This window comes from Muntiacus reevesi, chromosome 15 (genome assembly GCF_963930625.1).
Source record: "Muntiacus reevesi chromosome 15, mMunRee1.1, whole genome shotgun sequence".
In the NCBI taxonomy this organism is placed as follows: domain Eukaryota; kingdom Metazoa; phylum Chordata; class Mammalia; order Artiodactyla; family Cervidae; genus Muntiacus; species Muntiacus reevesi.
The window spans coordinates 41,613,500-41,630,094 of NC_089263.1; the positions used below are offsets into that span (position 1 = coordinate 41,613,500).

Genomic DNA, 16,595 nt, shown 5'->3' on the forward strand with positions numbered 1-16,595 from the left:
GATGTTACTACCATCCAGACACAAAGAAGTCTGCATTCTAAGAAAAGGGAACCCTCCCACACTGTTGGTGGGAATGCAAGTTGGTGAACCAGTATGGAAAACAGTATGGAGATTCCTCAGAGAACTAAAAATAGAGTTGCCTTGCGATCTAGCAATCCCACTTCTGGGCATATATCCAGACAAAACTATAATTCAAAAGCACACATGCACCTCAATGTTTATATCAGCTTGATTCAGCTGCCAAGACAAGGAAAAAAATCTCAACATCCATCAACAGATGAATGAATAAAGAAAATATGGTACATACATATGGTGGAATAGTACTCAGTCATAAAGAATGAAATAATGCCATTTGCAGCAACATGGATGGACTTAGAGATTATCATACCATGTGAAGTAAGTCAGGAAGAGAAAGACAAACACTGTATGAATCTCTTGTGTGTGGAATCTAAAATATGACAGAAATGAACCTATCTACAAAACAAAAGCAGACTCACAGATGTAAGAACAGGCTTGTGGTTGCCAAGCGGGGCAGGGATGGGGTGAGAGTTTGGAATTAGCAGACACAAACCCTTATATATACAATGGATAGACAACAGAGTCCTACTGTATAGCACAGGAAACTATATTCAATATCCTGTAATAAACTATAATGGGAAAGAATTTTTTAAAGCATATGTATATTCTGAATCACTCTGCTTATAACAGAAAGTAGCATAACGTTGTAAATCAACTACATTTAATAAAAAATAGAAGCCCACATTCTAGAAAAAGGTTGCATTCTAAAGAAGGTCTACAAAGAGCCAAATAAACGGGTGTGAGGTTCCTTCAGTTCCTGGAACAAGTTATTTCCATCTCCTCTATATGCCATTTTTAAGAATGAAAATGAAAATTAGTTAGAAACTATTTTTCTATGGCACACATTAAATTGTTTTAAGAAAGAAGGAGTAAGAAGGAAGAAGTACATATTTCATCTGTCTCCACATTTATACTTACCTGGACCCAGCTCTTAGTGATTCAACACTAATATGACTGCTAATGGCAAGTATAGTCTCCACAGAATCATTTTTCACATAGAATTATCCAAATACACAAGCATTAATTATATGCATTATGTAAAAAGATAATAGCATTTCCTTTACAGTGGGGAGTCGGGGGAACCTGCATCTTAGTGACTAACACCCCATTCCAGACCAGGGATGTCAAGTTCACTGCAGGAGGTGAAATACTGACTTTTCCAACCAGCTATTAATATTACTTCTTACTTCAAGTGCACACTCCTCAAAGTTCCTACAAATCCTAGGTATTCATTTCTGGGATGCCAGCTACACTGCTTCTGTTTTGCAACCTAAAAGAGGAGCAAGCCTTGCATGAGCTCCTTTGTCACTATTTTTTTCACCTCTGAGGCTTCCACTCTTACATAAGAAGACATTGTATAAACTGAAGCCAATTTTTATGTACTTAGACTATTTTGCCCATGTTTTCTAATGCATCCTCTATTGTCATCATAAGAAGCAAAGACTGTCTCTTGAAGATAACAAGTTTAAAAAATGGAGAGAGAAAAAAACTGCAGTGACTTGTCTACCCTCATTCCAAGAATCAGTGGTGACAGCAGAGGGGGTAAGAAAAATATACTTTAGCTTCCCAGGCTAATTAATGCTAAAGCAGTCGTTCTTATTGTGCCTTTTTACATTATAGTATCTCCCTTTTTCTGTCCTTTTCTTCTGTTCTGAAAACTAGTTTCATATACCCCCTGAGTACTGCAGTTTGGCAACATCCCCACTTGCTGCAGTTTACTAGTGTGCTTCTGAATCAAACCCAGTGATTTTGTTGAGATCATAATGGCTGTGCTACACTTTTGATTGTAAATTCCAGAAGATCAGATTGAATAGCCCAAACTTGGATTTCTATTGATATAATGAATGGAGGGATGAACATAATTAATAAGCCACCGTATTGCTCTGGAACTTCAAACAGTTACCACACCCTTCTGGATCAGCTCACTTCTCAATAAAATTATAATGGCATTCATTTATTCACTTGCCCATTCATTAATTCATTTGATTAATAGGTATAGAACCCCTACTATTTATCAGGGATTGTAGCAGTGAATTAGACACATATGTCTTCTGCCTTCAGAAAGCTTACAAGCCGGTGGCCTAATGTAAAATTACCTAGAGTGTGTTATACAGAGTGAAGTAGGTCAGAAAGAGAAATAAATGTCACACATTAACACATATATGTGAAATCTAGAAAAATGGTATAGGTGATCTTATTTGCAAAGCAGAAATAGAGACACAGACATAGAGAACAAATGTGTGGATAACCAAGAGTGAAGGCAGGACGGGAGGAATTGGGAGATTGGAATTGACACATATACACCATTGATATTGTGTATAAAATAGATAGCAGATGAGAACATATTATAGAGCACAGGAAACCCTACTCAGTGCTCTGTGGTGACCTAGGTGGGAAGGGAATCCAAAAAAGAGGGGATATGTGTATACGTATAACTGATTCCCTTTGCTCAACAGTAGAAACGCAACATTGTAAAGCACTATACTGTAATAAAAGTTGAATTTTTAAAAATACAGTTATATTCGCTGATCACAAAATATATGCTCTGTGCTTCGTTTGGCACAATGCATGCATTATCTAATTTTAACAACAGTAATGTGGGTAACCATTATTATCTTTACTTTTTGTAGTTAAGGAAAAAGTAGAGTACTTGCTAAAAGGGCTTATAGTTTAGATTCCAAGTCACCTGCCTGTAGAGTCTGCATTTACAGCCAGTTCTCTCCATTAGGATTACCTAAAGGTAAATATTAGAAAGCCTTCTGGAACATAGCCCACTTAGCCTGTACTTTTACCCATAAAACAGGACCTGCCTATCCCAAATAACAAATTACATGTTTCTAGTCCAAGAAATGTTCCTTGTTTGTCAGGCTGTCCTAGGAGGTGCCTTTTTAAATGTTCAGCAGAAAAAGCAGACATCTGTCACTCTTAAAAACAAAACTTCATTTCTAAGTGGTATAATTAAAATCAGAACAAGAGACTTAATGGTACTTGTGCACAGTCACCCATAGCCATTAAATAGTGTGGAAGGGCTAGCTGTAAATTCAACCAGAAAAACACACCTTACACCATCTTTATTTCATCTCAGGAAACATTATCACTGGAGAGCAATAAAGACTCATAAGTGACTTAAAACTGGGATTACCTGGCTTTGTTTTGTGTCCATGATTATGTTGCATTGTTCAGACAATACAGTAGATCCCGAGAGAATAGAAGGGATGGTCAATGGTAGAAACACAAAGACTTCCTCCCAGGTATAAAGGAGCCAGGTGACAGCACCAAATGAGAACACCTGAGCATCTTGCATGGGTGCTTGAGATCACTCCAGCTCCTGCCAGGCAGCTCTCCTGGGGCTCAGAAAGGAGTTGGGTTGTTCCCCATGGCATAAATGGATGAGATAAGCAAAGGGTATGCAAAATTACAAGAAGGATAGCCTTTCTGTCCTAGAGTCTAAGAGGAAAAAAAGAAAAAGTGAAAAAGAGGGAAAATAAATACCTGGGTGCTAACAAAAAGGGATGCAGTTGGCCCAAGACTTCAGCGATGCCAAAAGGGTGAACTCAGAAAATACGTTGCATCCTCTGATGAATTCCTGATTCTCATCGAAAAGAATGGTTCAGAGCTTACCAGTCTCAAGCAGTTAAGTCTACCAGGTCAAAGCCATTTGCATCAGTTGATTCTCCAGCTCTTATCTGTCATAACTCTTTCCTAAACACTGAAAGTTTACCCTTGAGGCTTTCATGTTCTTCATGGATAAAGAAAGAGTCACAGTTGAGTCCTCACAAAAGTTGCCCACAAAATCCTTGAGTCATCCTTGTTTTTATTTTTTCATTCATATTTGTCCTCCTCTTGGTATGGATAGTATGAAATTTTCAGTTTGCAAAAGGATTTAATCAACAGTGAATGTTTTGAATCATATTAAAACACAAATACTTTAAGAGCTATGTATTTATTCTGTCCTGCCGGGTTTTTTTTTTTTTTTTCCTTGTTTCTGAAGGACAAGGCAAAGCCATAGATGCTGTAGTGAATTCTCTGCAATAGTCAGGTATGCTGAGGGTTAATAGGGATAAATGTTTATTTTAAAAATCTGGGGTGGGGGCTCTTCCTCAGAGTTTGCCCCCTTCTCCTTGACACATCAAAAATGGGAAATTATCTATGAGACTGTTTTATTTGTCTGTGTTTTCCGGACAGCACATTTACATACTCAGGAAGGCAATCAATATAAGCAAGCCCAGGTCTTCCAAGAGTCCTTAATTACACGTCTAAGAATGCATATGTATTGACATGTAATACTTGTGTTTCTGCAGTGTCCCCCCCCCCAACCTTTTGAGTTGACATGTGCTGCTAAGACTCTTTGAAAGCAGTAAAATCAAGAGTGTAACAGGCAAATGCACAATGAGTTGTTAAATGTGATGGCAAAATAAAAAAAATTTTTAAAGCTTCAGTCAGTATGATCAGTAAAAAAAAAAAAAAACAGACAGCCAGCAAACTGTCTATCATGTGATGAAATTTGACAGTAGGGATTATGGCTTTGATGGGCCAGAACAGCTAATAGAAGAAGCTGACATTTTTGAAACCCTGCTAATTAAGGGTTCCTTCCTTAATATTAAAATAAAGTCTTTGTCTGGGTTTTATGGTTGGAGAATCAGGTGTTTTCATTAATATATGCCAGTCAGTCTTAATAAGCTTGGAGGGCAGAGGAAGTTATTATTGAGTGACCTTCTACAAAATAAGCATGTTGCTAAGGGCTCTAACCCTGCCCCGATCAGACTGATGAATCTCATTTCCAATGCAAAAGCTTCACAAGAAATCCAAGTATTCTCTGTGCAATCACAGAAAATAATCCTTGTGTCTCTTGTAATGTCCAGAATTGCCACTTACTACACTACTACTGTACAATGAATATTACAATACATATTATTTTTCTAGCACAATTGTCTACATTTCTGAATTGCCCAGAATAGAAAAACTTATTGTGAAGACACTTGTATTGAAAAGTCAGCTCATTTTAATACTTTTCAAATAGTCATCTACTCTGTTCATGAATTATAATGCTCAGAATACATCTGACAATACTAGCTTTGAAAAAGAGCTATGTCTATATTATTACATATTCATTTTCAAATAGATTTCAAACAGATTTTAAACCATTCATTGAAATTCATTGAAATGATAAATTCACAGTTGGACTTTGATTGACTCTTAATCCAATTTTACTTTTGATAAGTTTCCCCCTTCTCTTCCCACCCACCCCCAACCTTTCTCAACTAAGATGTATTTTTTGTTCTTCAGTTGGTTTTTAAAGCAAAACTGATGGGGTATGGTAAAACTGATAGGGTATAGTATTGAAGGTTTTGATGACTATATGGAAAGCTTGTCAATGGATTGGCAAATTGAGTTAAAATCAGTAAAGCACCACACCACAGGTGATTTCTTGGGCTAATTTCCAGTGTACCAATGCCTCTCATCTGAAAGCCATGTCACAACCTAGAGCAAAACTTTGTAAGAGTATTGCTGTCAGTAGATGACGTGAAAATGTACATGGGACATTTATGGTGTTGGGGTTTTGTGGTTGCCCAGCTTTAGCCTAGCTGATCCTCACCTTGAGTCCTTTCTGCCTGTCCTAGAAAGAGAAGTTGGGCAACGCCTCTGTTGTTGGATGCAAGATCACGTAAAAAGAAAACAAACCTACTAAAGTCTCTTTGGAGAAGGCAAGAGCTAGATTAAAAATTGCAGTTTGTACCATGGGTTTTGTGCTCACCCATGGGAAACAAAAAACCATCCAAATGAGATGAGAATCTTAGACCCAGGGCTTCAATATGTGGGGCAAGAAGTTAATTTAAAGTGTGGCAGATATCTCAGCCTACATCTATGGGAAAAAACAGTCTCTGAGACACAGACCTGAGAAGAAAAACAAGATAGGACTTTTCTTAAAAGTGATTTATTGAAACTGTTCTTCAGTATTTTAAAAGTATGTAAAAAGTATTTTAAAAATATTTAGGGACTACCCTCATAGTTCAGTGGTTAAGACTCCACATTCCCAATACAGGGGGCCCAGGTTTGATCCCTGGTCAAGGAACTAGATCCCACATGCTACAACTAACACTTGGAGCAGCCAAATTAATAATATATATATTTAATGAACACTAGCCTAAATCCACCTCCTTAGGGTCAAAACAAATCACTTAAGAGTTTATTGAGACTTCCACCATCCTAGGTTTAACCCAGGAGTAGTGTAGCGCACCATCTCTGCCCCGTAGGCGCCAGTGTAGTTAGAACCCTGTTGTCTCTCGGATTGCCCCCATCTTCTCAGCAAAGTCCCTGTCCCTTCTCATCCTATCCCCGGGGAGTCAGCATGGGAGTTGTTTTCTCAGACAGTTCAGGCTCACAGCCACCTCTGGACCCATCCACACCAGTGCTACCATTCAAAATGTACAGAGAGCAAGTGATTTGATAAATATTTGGTTGACTAAAGTCTTTTAAATTATAGATTAAATCTAAAAGTTCAGTCCTTTTATTCTAAAGCCATCCTTCTATTTCTGTGGTTTTTTTTTCCCCTTGCATCTCTCCTCTTTAATATCATCTTCATGGTGTTCTGCTTCTTCTTCTGCTCCTCCAGGAATTCTGTGGTTCTAGGGTAGCACTGTCCAATAGAAATAGATTGCAAACTAAACTATGTATGTAATTTTAAATTTTCTAGTATTTAGTAGCCACATTTTAAAAAGTAAACACAAACAAGTGGGATTAATTTTAATAGTATAATAATTTTATTTATTCCCATATACCCAAAATGTCATTTTAATATGTAATAAGATAGTTTGCATTATTTTACTTGTTGTGTCAAGTCTAAAACCTGCTAATTCAGACTAGCCCCATCCAGAGACTAGTCAGTCAATAGCCACAGGTGGCCACAATACTGGACAGCACAGCTCTAGAGGATATTTATGGTTTAAGTGCTAGGGTGTCTGAAACCCCTGACATAAAATGCCAAATTATGTATATGTTATCATAGCATTTGTTTGGTGACACAGAGCATAGAATTGATCAGATTTCCAAAGCAGTCTACTCTTCCCACCAGCCCCAGACTCTAGTGGCTTAAACACAGTGCCACAGTTTAGCCTCTGGAATAACTCATGTCTTTTGACTCATTTCTCTACTTGCCAGTTCTTTTTTTTTTCCTTCTTACTTGCCAGTTCTATTTACATTCCCTATTCTAACAAGACTAACTCTCTGTCTGTTATTAAACAGTTGTGAATTTAACTTATTCCTTTAAAATAGCACTTAGAGAATGCTCAGAGTATTGACTTGCTTCATAGAAAAGAACCTCAAACACTACCACAGCTGGTAGTTATAACAGCCAAAGTAAGATAGAAGTGCATTAGACCTTTTCTTATGGTAATTCACTAGGAATAAATTAGACACTAGACTCACAGTGCCCACACGGCATTCAAGAAGTTCCCAAGATGTGCTAAAACATAGCAATAGGAAAGGTTCTAGGAGGGTCAGGAATTGCTCACAGCACGGAGAATTTTATTTTCCCTTGTTCTCTTCATTGGTTTATTAACTCCAAAATTAATTTCTTGACATGGGCCAAGCACTCACTTTCTCCAGTAGCTAAAATATTTTGGTACAGCTTTTGATTTTCTTGGATGAGAGTTTTCAAGACCCTCACAGTGACAAGGAGGAGGAGAGTCATTTATGGAATCTCAGACATTCATATAATGCTTCAGTCTGAAAAAAACAAGATGCTAGTTGAACACAATTCTTCTTTTGCTTTCTTTTAAATATAAATTTCTCTTGAGGTGTATGACTGCATTAGATTTGTTAAACTTTTCTCGAATGATATTAATTTTTGTTTTCCTCTCAATGGCATCACTTAAACCTTATGACTTAGCTCCTGTTGATGGTTGATGTAACTAATCTCCTATCATAGGATTTTTGTTCAGTTGCTCAGCCATGTCTGACTCTTTGGGACCCCATGGACTGCAGCACGCCAGGCTTCCCTGTCCATCACCATCTCCCGGAGCTTGCTCAAACTCATGTCCATTGAGTCAGTGAAGCCATCCAACCATCTCATCCTCTGTCATCCCCTTCTCCTCCTGCCCTCAATCTTTCCCAGCATCAGGGTCTTTTCCAATGAGTTGGCTCTTCACATCAGGTGGCCAAAGTATTGGAGCTTCAGCTTCAGCATCAGTCCTTCCAATGAATATTCAGGGTTGACTTTTTTTAGGATTGTCTGGCTTGACCTTCTTGTAGTCGGAGCAACTCTGAAGAGTCTTTTCCAACACCACAGATGGAAAGCATCAGTTTTTCAGTGCTCAGCCCTCTTTATGGTCCAACTCTCACATCCATGCATGACTGCTGGAAAAACCATAGCTTTGACTATATGGACCTTTGTCTGCAAAGTATCATAGGATAAACCCTTTAAAAACTATCAGGAATGATTAATTGTATTATTTGTGTGTCTTTTATTTGGAGAATAAAGATGGCAACCCACTCCAGTATTCTTGCCTAGAGAACTCCATGGACAGAGGAGCCTGGCGGGCCACAGTCCGGAGTTGCAAAGAATCAGACACAACTGAGTGACTAACACATGATGTGTATATTTTACAGTTATTACTTGTGTATATTATTATTTGTGTGTTCTAGACAATCTTAAAGGTCTAGTCATATAAACCATATTATTTTAGTGCAACTAGAAAAAATTAAATAACTTGTATAACTTTCAAAAAGCAAATGGAAAAGTCAACCCCATAATTATTATTGCTTTCTTTATCCATTTACCTTGCTTTAAAATAAAAGGGCTGTTCAGACTCAGGGAAAGATTCAAATTTCAATGTAAGTTTATAAGCATTTTCTACTTTTTCTTTCTCCCATGACCAAAAAAAGAAAGGAAAAAAAAGGTAGATAAAATTCACTCTGAGAATAACAAAAACAAACAAAAATTGAGATATATTGATACTGAAGTCTGGCTATGCATATCATTCATCTCAGTGTGTATCCAGATTTAAATGACAAATATTGAACCATGTAAAATTTGAGGATAATGGATTAACTATGCTAATATAAAGTATTTTATGTTGATTGGTCTCCTTACCACCAACATAATGAAGAAGCTTTGAAAGTGACATCTTACTATTCATTTGATCTTCAGAGAAGGGAGATTTGACTTCAGTTACTTTTAAGATTGTTAATGCCTCTTTCTTGGCATTATTTCACTTTTTACTATGATGTAACCTCCAATTACATCCTTTTTTCCTTCCAGTACTGTGATAAATAATATAAAGTTGGCCTTTTCTCCCTTACAGACATTTTAAAACTTCAAAACTATAGGAACCTTGTAAAACAAGACTTTACAATTTCTTGATTTAGTCACTTTCACAAATCCCAGGACTCATGCATGTGATGTAATGTCCCCTCAGTATTACAGCATTCTCTAAGTTCTTCTTTTAACTGGTGTCTCTTATTGAAAGGAAAAGGGTATTGACATATTAAAACTATTCTAAACCTACTGCTTCCATAATGTGAGGTGATGGAGAAATTCCTGAACTGTGATTACAAGAAAAAATGAAATTCAGCATATAATTTATTTCTTCAACAGAAAAGAAAAAAATAGGGGTGGGGAATACTTCAAAGTCTGGATCTGTTTTGTACACAGAATACTTCTAGAAGTACTTAAATATGCTCGATTGGATTCCGAGTGTCTGGAATGACCCATCCAACACTTTTGAAAATGTAGCAATTAGTGATGATTGTTGCCTGACCTATTCAGCTATTGGTAGTGACAGCCATAGAGGCAGACCTGTTCCAAGTAACTGCCCATACATTTGAACCAGTATCTGCCATTTGTTCTTTATTTCCTCTCTTGTTGCATTTCTTCAACAGCCTGCCTTTTCCCATTTCCTTTCTGAGAACTAAGTCCACTCAAAGTATCTTCTGACACTTGTTAATCAAAGTTCAGAACTGGTTATCCAGTATTCTCTTTGGATACTGTGGTTGTAAATTCTCAGGTCAGGCACGCCAAGGGTTATAGAAAATACAATATAGAAAAATAGAAAAAAAGAAAAGAACTTGGCCTCACTGAGTCCCACAGGAGTTGAAATGTTTATTTCTGAAGATAAAATAAACAGATGGTATGGTATCTTTTAGCTCAGATTCTTCTAAGGGAAGGCTCTGTTAACATATCTGTGAGCAGAGAGTGGATTCATTTCTTATTTGATGACATTGGAAGGATTTTTCATTCTACCTCATCGTTCAGATATAGAATCTTTCTTTCTTCTTGTTCTACTAATTTATACACGTATTTCTGTAACAGACCCAATGCTTTCATGTGTTTTTCTTCAGATAAGTCAGCAAATACATAGAATGAGACAGAGCTGTAAAGAACATCAAGTTTCTGTCAAAACAGTTCATAAATATTCAGTAGAGTTTCTGCAACACGTAAGAAGTTATGAAGATGGCATTAAGATACCAGTAAATCCTAAGAAAACCTATGCTAATCAAGCTATCACATCTTATTATATTTTATTCTTTTATCACTTTATTATCTCTCAATAATATAAATGTGACCCCCCCCCCCAAAAAAAGAAGCCCTACAAATCCTAATTTGCTGAGGCGAGATAGAATTCCCGTCTTGTCCTGGGTCAGGATTTTCTAACCATGATCTCAGAGTCTCCTGGCAGTTAGGTTTCCAAACCATTTGCCACTAACACAGTCCTCTCTCAGGCATGACCTTCTATCCAAATACAGCAGGCGCCCTCTGTGGAAACAGGCCTGGCTGCAAAAGGACTCCTAATAAAGGGCTTAACCAGTAGCACCCCTGAGTCCCCTCAGTAATCTTAATGCCCTCAAGAAATCTACCCAAAAAAAGCAGCATCTTCCAAATGGTCTAAGAAATTCCACCTTAAATGGCAGATTTGATGACCTTTTTTACATGCTAAAAATGAACTTTGTATTATTTCTAAGACTGAAATATACTGAAAGAAAGAAATCGGTTTTATCATCTTGCTTTATCAAAGTACCCATCCTCCTAAGTTATTCCAATATGAAGACGACTAGCAGTATTGCTGCCTGCTCCTCATTTGTGGCAAACTCTTTCAATCAAAGGAGTTATGAATTCACTGATTTGCACTGTTGGTACACTGCTGTAGTTAAAAACTATTTGCTTACCTCAGGGGGCCAGGCAAAGGCTTTTGACATGCTCGCTTGATGTAGGAAAAAGACAAATTAGTCCCCTATCCTATCCACCAGCAGGGGGACAATGACCTGACCTGGAAAAGTCAACACAAACCACTGTATAATATATTTACTTTTTTTTTTTTTTCCAGGAAACTTCAGAGGTACCAAATCAACTGTGTCTAGTGTGCAAATTGCATGCAAGCTAATAGAATGTGAAATAAATTTGAGGAAGGCTAGGTGGTTTAGCTTGATTAAACCCTTGTGTGTGATGCCGCTAGTGGCTATGGCTTATCCTGGAGGAACTTTGGTAGCTTTGAGTGGGGAAAGGCAGAGAGAAAGCAGTTGCAACAAAATGCTGTTTCTGGATATGACTGCTTATTACTCATCACCTATCTCCAGCCCCGTATACAATCTCAGCTGTCTTCTAACACACTAAGCAAATAGGGAGAGGAATTTTTATTGAGAGTCACTCAGCTAGAGTAAAAGTGGACCAAGTGAGCAGATTTTCTTCTTGTGCTCAGGCAACAATTCCATTTTGCATGGATCTGTTCCTTAAGTTTAATAAACAGAACATGTTTGCTCATTTTTTTTATATTACCATACAAAATGACTGAATTTAGTATAAAATGAAGAGGTTCTCACATTTGCACCAACCAGAAGAACACGGTATTAGGAGGAAAATGCTGTACCTTTCCATTATGTAGGTCAGAATACAGATCAAAGATAGGACCAATAACCAGTTTAAAGTGGAATTTCTCCATTTCTACTATTGGTGATTTGAAGGGATAATTAAGAAATAATAATCTTTATGAAACTTTGTGAAAATTCAGATAAGGAACAAATGAACTAACCAACTAACCACAGTTCTGCATAGACAAGGGAAAAAATTATAAAAAATGACCTTATTATCTTTCAAAGTTCCTTGAAACCTGCTCTTTCTCAGCACTTATAAAATCCTATCGTCATAAGTCAGAAAGAAGAAAAACAAATATAGTATGTTAAAGCACATATATGGAATCTAGAAAAAAGGTACTGATGAGCCTATCTATAGGGAAGGAGGGGAGACACAGACATAGGAAATGAACTCGTGGACACAGCTGGGGAAGGAGAGGGTGGGACAAATAGAGAAAACAGCATTGACATATACACTGCATGCATGCTAAGTCATTTCAGTCGTGTCCAGCTCTTTGCAACCCCATGGACTGCAGCCTGCCAGTCTCCTCTGACTATGGGATTCCCCAGGGAAGAAAACTGGAGTGGATTGCCATGGCCTCCTCCAGGGGATCTCCCTGACCCAGGGATCAAACCCGTGTCTCCTGCACTGCAGGCAGATTCCTTACCACTGAGCCACCAGGGAAGCCCCATATACATGCTACTAATGTAAAATAGACAGCTAGTGGGAAGCGACTGTAACACACAGGGAGCCCAGCATGGCGCTCTGTAGTGACCTAGACGGGGTGGGATGGAGGGAGTTGGAGGGACACCCAAGAGGGAGAGGAAATATACGTGTAGTTATGTCTGATTCACATGGCATACAGCAGAAAGCAATACGACACTGTAAAGCAATTATCCTCCAATAAGAAAGCTTTTTTCAATGTAAAGAAGAAAAATCCTATCTTTAGTTAAACTCAGTTGGCTTCTATAGAAAAAGTTATAGGTCTCAATATGCATGGCAAAAATTTGGAGGGAAAGAGTATATTAGGGTGCTATATTGTAATTCACTTTAAAAGAGAAAATATTATAATAATACCAGAAATAATAAAAGGAACCAACCTAAACTTGTCCAAATCAAGCACAAATATAGCAAATTTTTTAAAGCCTAAATACCCATCTTTTATTCATTCAGCAAACATTTGTGATTGACCTACTATGTATAAGACCCTAGTCCCAGCTGTCAGTGGGCAAAAATTTTGAAGAGTTGGTAACTGGAAATCTGGAGTACCTAACTATAGTAATATAGGATAGAAGCCCTGTTAGTTTTTTTTCTGCTTCAAGCACACAATGAAGTAATGTCTGCTCATCAAGTAAAAAATTCCTAGTCTTAGTTTATGCAGCCTATTTTGAGGCACATAATTTAGTGGCAGGTGACTTCCAAGTCCATCTTACCAAGGCAATCTACATAAGAGAGAGAAACAAGTCACACAAGGGTTTAGTAAATAAATAAATAAATAAATAAATAAAAATGAGTGAGCCAGTAAGGGTTTATATAGCCTGCCCACTAAACACCTGGGTAAACTTGAATAAGCATTTCAACTTCTCAAAACTGTGAAGTTTTCCCCTATGAAATAAGGGAGGTATCAGTAGATTTAGATGTCTTTCGGGTCTCTTCCAGCCCTAAAATCTGATTAAGTGAAGTGAAAACACTATGAGACATGTTGAAAGTAATAGACAAATGTGATGATAATGATGACTCAAGGCCTATGTATAAGCAGACTTCTCTCTACCCCCCATGTCTACTTCAGTTACTGCTTTCGTGCTGCCTTTTGGCCCAAGAGTCCAATGGCAAAGCATCCTTAGCCCAGGGGATTGCCAGCCTGCTTGCTCTCAGCCTCCTCCCTCCACGGCAGCCAGTGTTCCCTCCTGAATAAAAGTGTTCTCTCCTAAATAAAAGGCTACAGGACAGAGGAGCTCAGCTGTCCCTGCTCAGCCGCTCTGACTGCAGAGGTGCTACCAGAGAAGTGATAGGTTGAGTCAAGCCACCTTTAACCAATGACTGGCCTTTTGAATATTCAAATTCTTCTTCTGTAAAATAGCAATCATCATACCAGTTCAAAAGATTGTTATGAGAATCAAAGAAAGCATGAAAGGTACACGCATGTAGTGGTAGGCAGTTGCTAACACTGTTATTGCGCTGTACCCCTTGCGGAATAGAGATGTTCCAAAGCAACCACGCAAACCCTAAAATATTCCTCATCACAGTTACACAGGAGTATATGTGCCTGCCATCCATTCTTATCCACCAAAAAGCAGCGACAAGAGCGTTTGGTAGTGCTTATTTCTCTCACAAGGCAATTTCCTCTGCCTGGTTTCATCGGATTTTTGAATTTAGACTGTGAGGCAGGTAAAGTAAGTCTTGTTTCCACCCCAGAGCTCAGGCCACTGCGCTGCACCATCCCACAGTGTGGTGGAATGGGGTGCCATCCATGTGGAATACAATGTGAGTGGCACTTCCGCTTCCCCAGAGTCCTGCAGAGCAGCAAGACTGCCACATGCAGCACAGGAAACTGAAGCTCAGAGAGGTTAAGTGAGTGGTCTGAGGTCACACAGCAGAGGAGGAAAAGATTCTCATCTCTGTCAGTTTATAAGTCCAGCTGTTTTATGCTTTCCCCTACACTGCATGGCCTTTATCACTGTACATTCAGGAAGACTATGACAGGGTCAGACTTCTCTTCCAAGATAGCCCAAAGCATAACATAGGATGGAGGGGCCGGCACTGAGAATGTGGCCCTGTCACAGTCCTCAGGAGACTGAAGGAGCGTCTTCCCTGGGTCATAACGGAACACTACCTATTGTGACTCAGTCTGGCTCCGGATGTGCTATGCTTGGGACATCATGTTGTGGAAAGAAAGCAACGTAAAGCAGGCTGTGGAGACGGCGGGCTGTGCTTCCTCACCATATGACTGGCCCCCATGAATATTCAAGACCCACACCCCTAAAAAAAAATCTATTACATCTCCCACCTGTGTTGTCATCTTATCACAATCTGGTCTATGCCAACAGGCACACTGTGGTATTAAAGAAAGATTCAGAGTTTGAGAAAAGTGACAGAAATAGTTATTAAAGCACTGCAATCGGACTCCACGCAAAATGAGAGCAACTTCCTCGAACTCGCTAATCCCCAAACAAAATCACCATCAAGAAATATTAAAGCACACATTTTATTAGTTTCATTTAATTTCTTAATTGCTCAAAGTCAGTTTACCCATTTATTGCTGTGTGAAATGCTTAGAGGCAAGGCGCACATTAAAGGGATTATTTCCATGTAATCCCTCCCTCCCAGAGGGTAGGAACCGCTCACTTATGAATCCTGATTTATGCTCTGTAACAATATCAAAATGGAGGGAATCGTTACTGTAAAATGATAGAGTCAGGAGTCGGGTAATACAGGAGAGTGTAATTTAATAGCAAAGAGAAAGTACCTCATTTTCAGTAAAAGTTATGCGCGCCTGTTTCAGGAATAGCTATTAACCAAACTGAATTTAGCCTCCCATTTTTCTGGCTCTACTTCTGTTAATTGATAGATGTTGAAGATGTGTCGACTGTTAAGGTTTTAATCAGATGGTGTCCGGGAGTTCGATGTGATCATTTTACCGGGGCTTGGAGTTCTAGGGGTGGTAACTGCTCTGAGCATTCCTCTCTCTGTGACAGTATGCCCACCACCAGCACAGTCTTCCTTTTTGGCAGGAAAAAGAGGGCAGGCACTCAGGGGCCATTTGGAAGGATGCTGCAAATGATCCAGAAAAGGCGGGTGAGGTAGGAAGCAGTCTAAGTAAACATCCACCAAGAAACTAGCGACGGTCTGAACTTCTGGCAGTTTCTGTGGCGCATCATAGCTGGCCTGAGACCATTAAACTCCAAGGAATGGGAAAGCCATTAGTGACCCGGGAAAGAGCTTTTTCTTGTTCTGCTAACACATCTCTCGCTGTCACACTACCTATAACCCAACTACATTATTTTAGGACCATTATTGCTATTCTTGGAAAGAAGTAAGAGCGATAGCATCAGAAGAGTACAGAGGTAAGGCCAGTCCTTACCAGCGACTTCTGCCCCACTCAGACAGCACCTGCCCCAGACAGCACTGCAATAGGCAGTGTGCTTCCATTGCAGGCTGGCCCTCTTCCAATCTTTGATATTCATTCTCTACCTCTCAGGTCAACCTCCCACAAAGAGGTTTATTCAAAATAAAACTTTTTCTTTAAAGCCCTCAAGGAGATTTGTACCATGTATTTTATTAGACTGAAGGCAAAACACGCTGATACCAGCAGGAAAAAAAAAGGCTGCCTCAGACCCCAGCTGACCTCTTTTGCATGGAAAATTCTCCATATGATTACAGAGCTAATGAGTAATATTTAATGAAAACATTAGGCCTTTGCATATATTTGTAAGCAGCACTTCTTCCATTTAAATTTACATAGAAATAAGCCGATGTGTATAAATATGCATGCTGAAAATCCTCTTTGGCTATCTCTGGCTCTTTCTATACAAAGCTCAAACTTTTCAATAAGAAAACAGTGGAATTCAGTCAATCATCCGGTTGACACCAAACATGCAAGTATTTGGTGGTAATGTGAGTAAAACAGCTGAACTCAGGCAGACTCATCCTCATTTCATAGAATGTTTTGGCT

General features: G+C 38.7%; 1 protein-coding gene across 1 annotated transcript in view; it reads left to right on the plus strand.

The window, feature by feature from the left end:
* Positions 1-16,595, plus strand: part of NPAS3 (neuronal PAS domain protein 3) — an 811,965-nt gene that overhangs the window by 663,078 nt on the left and 132,292 nt on the right. The window lies entirely within an intron of this gene.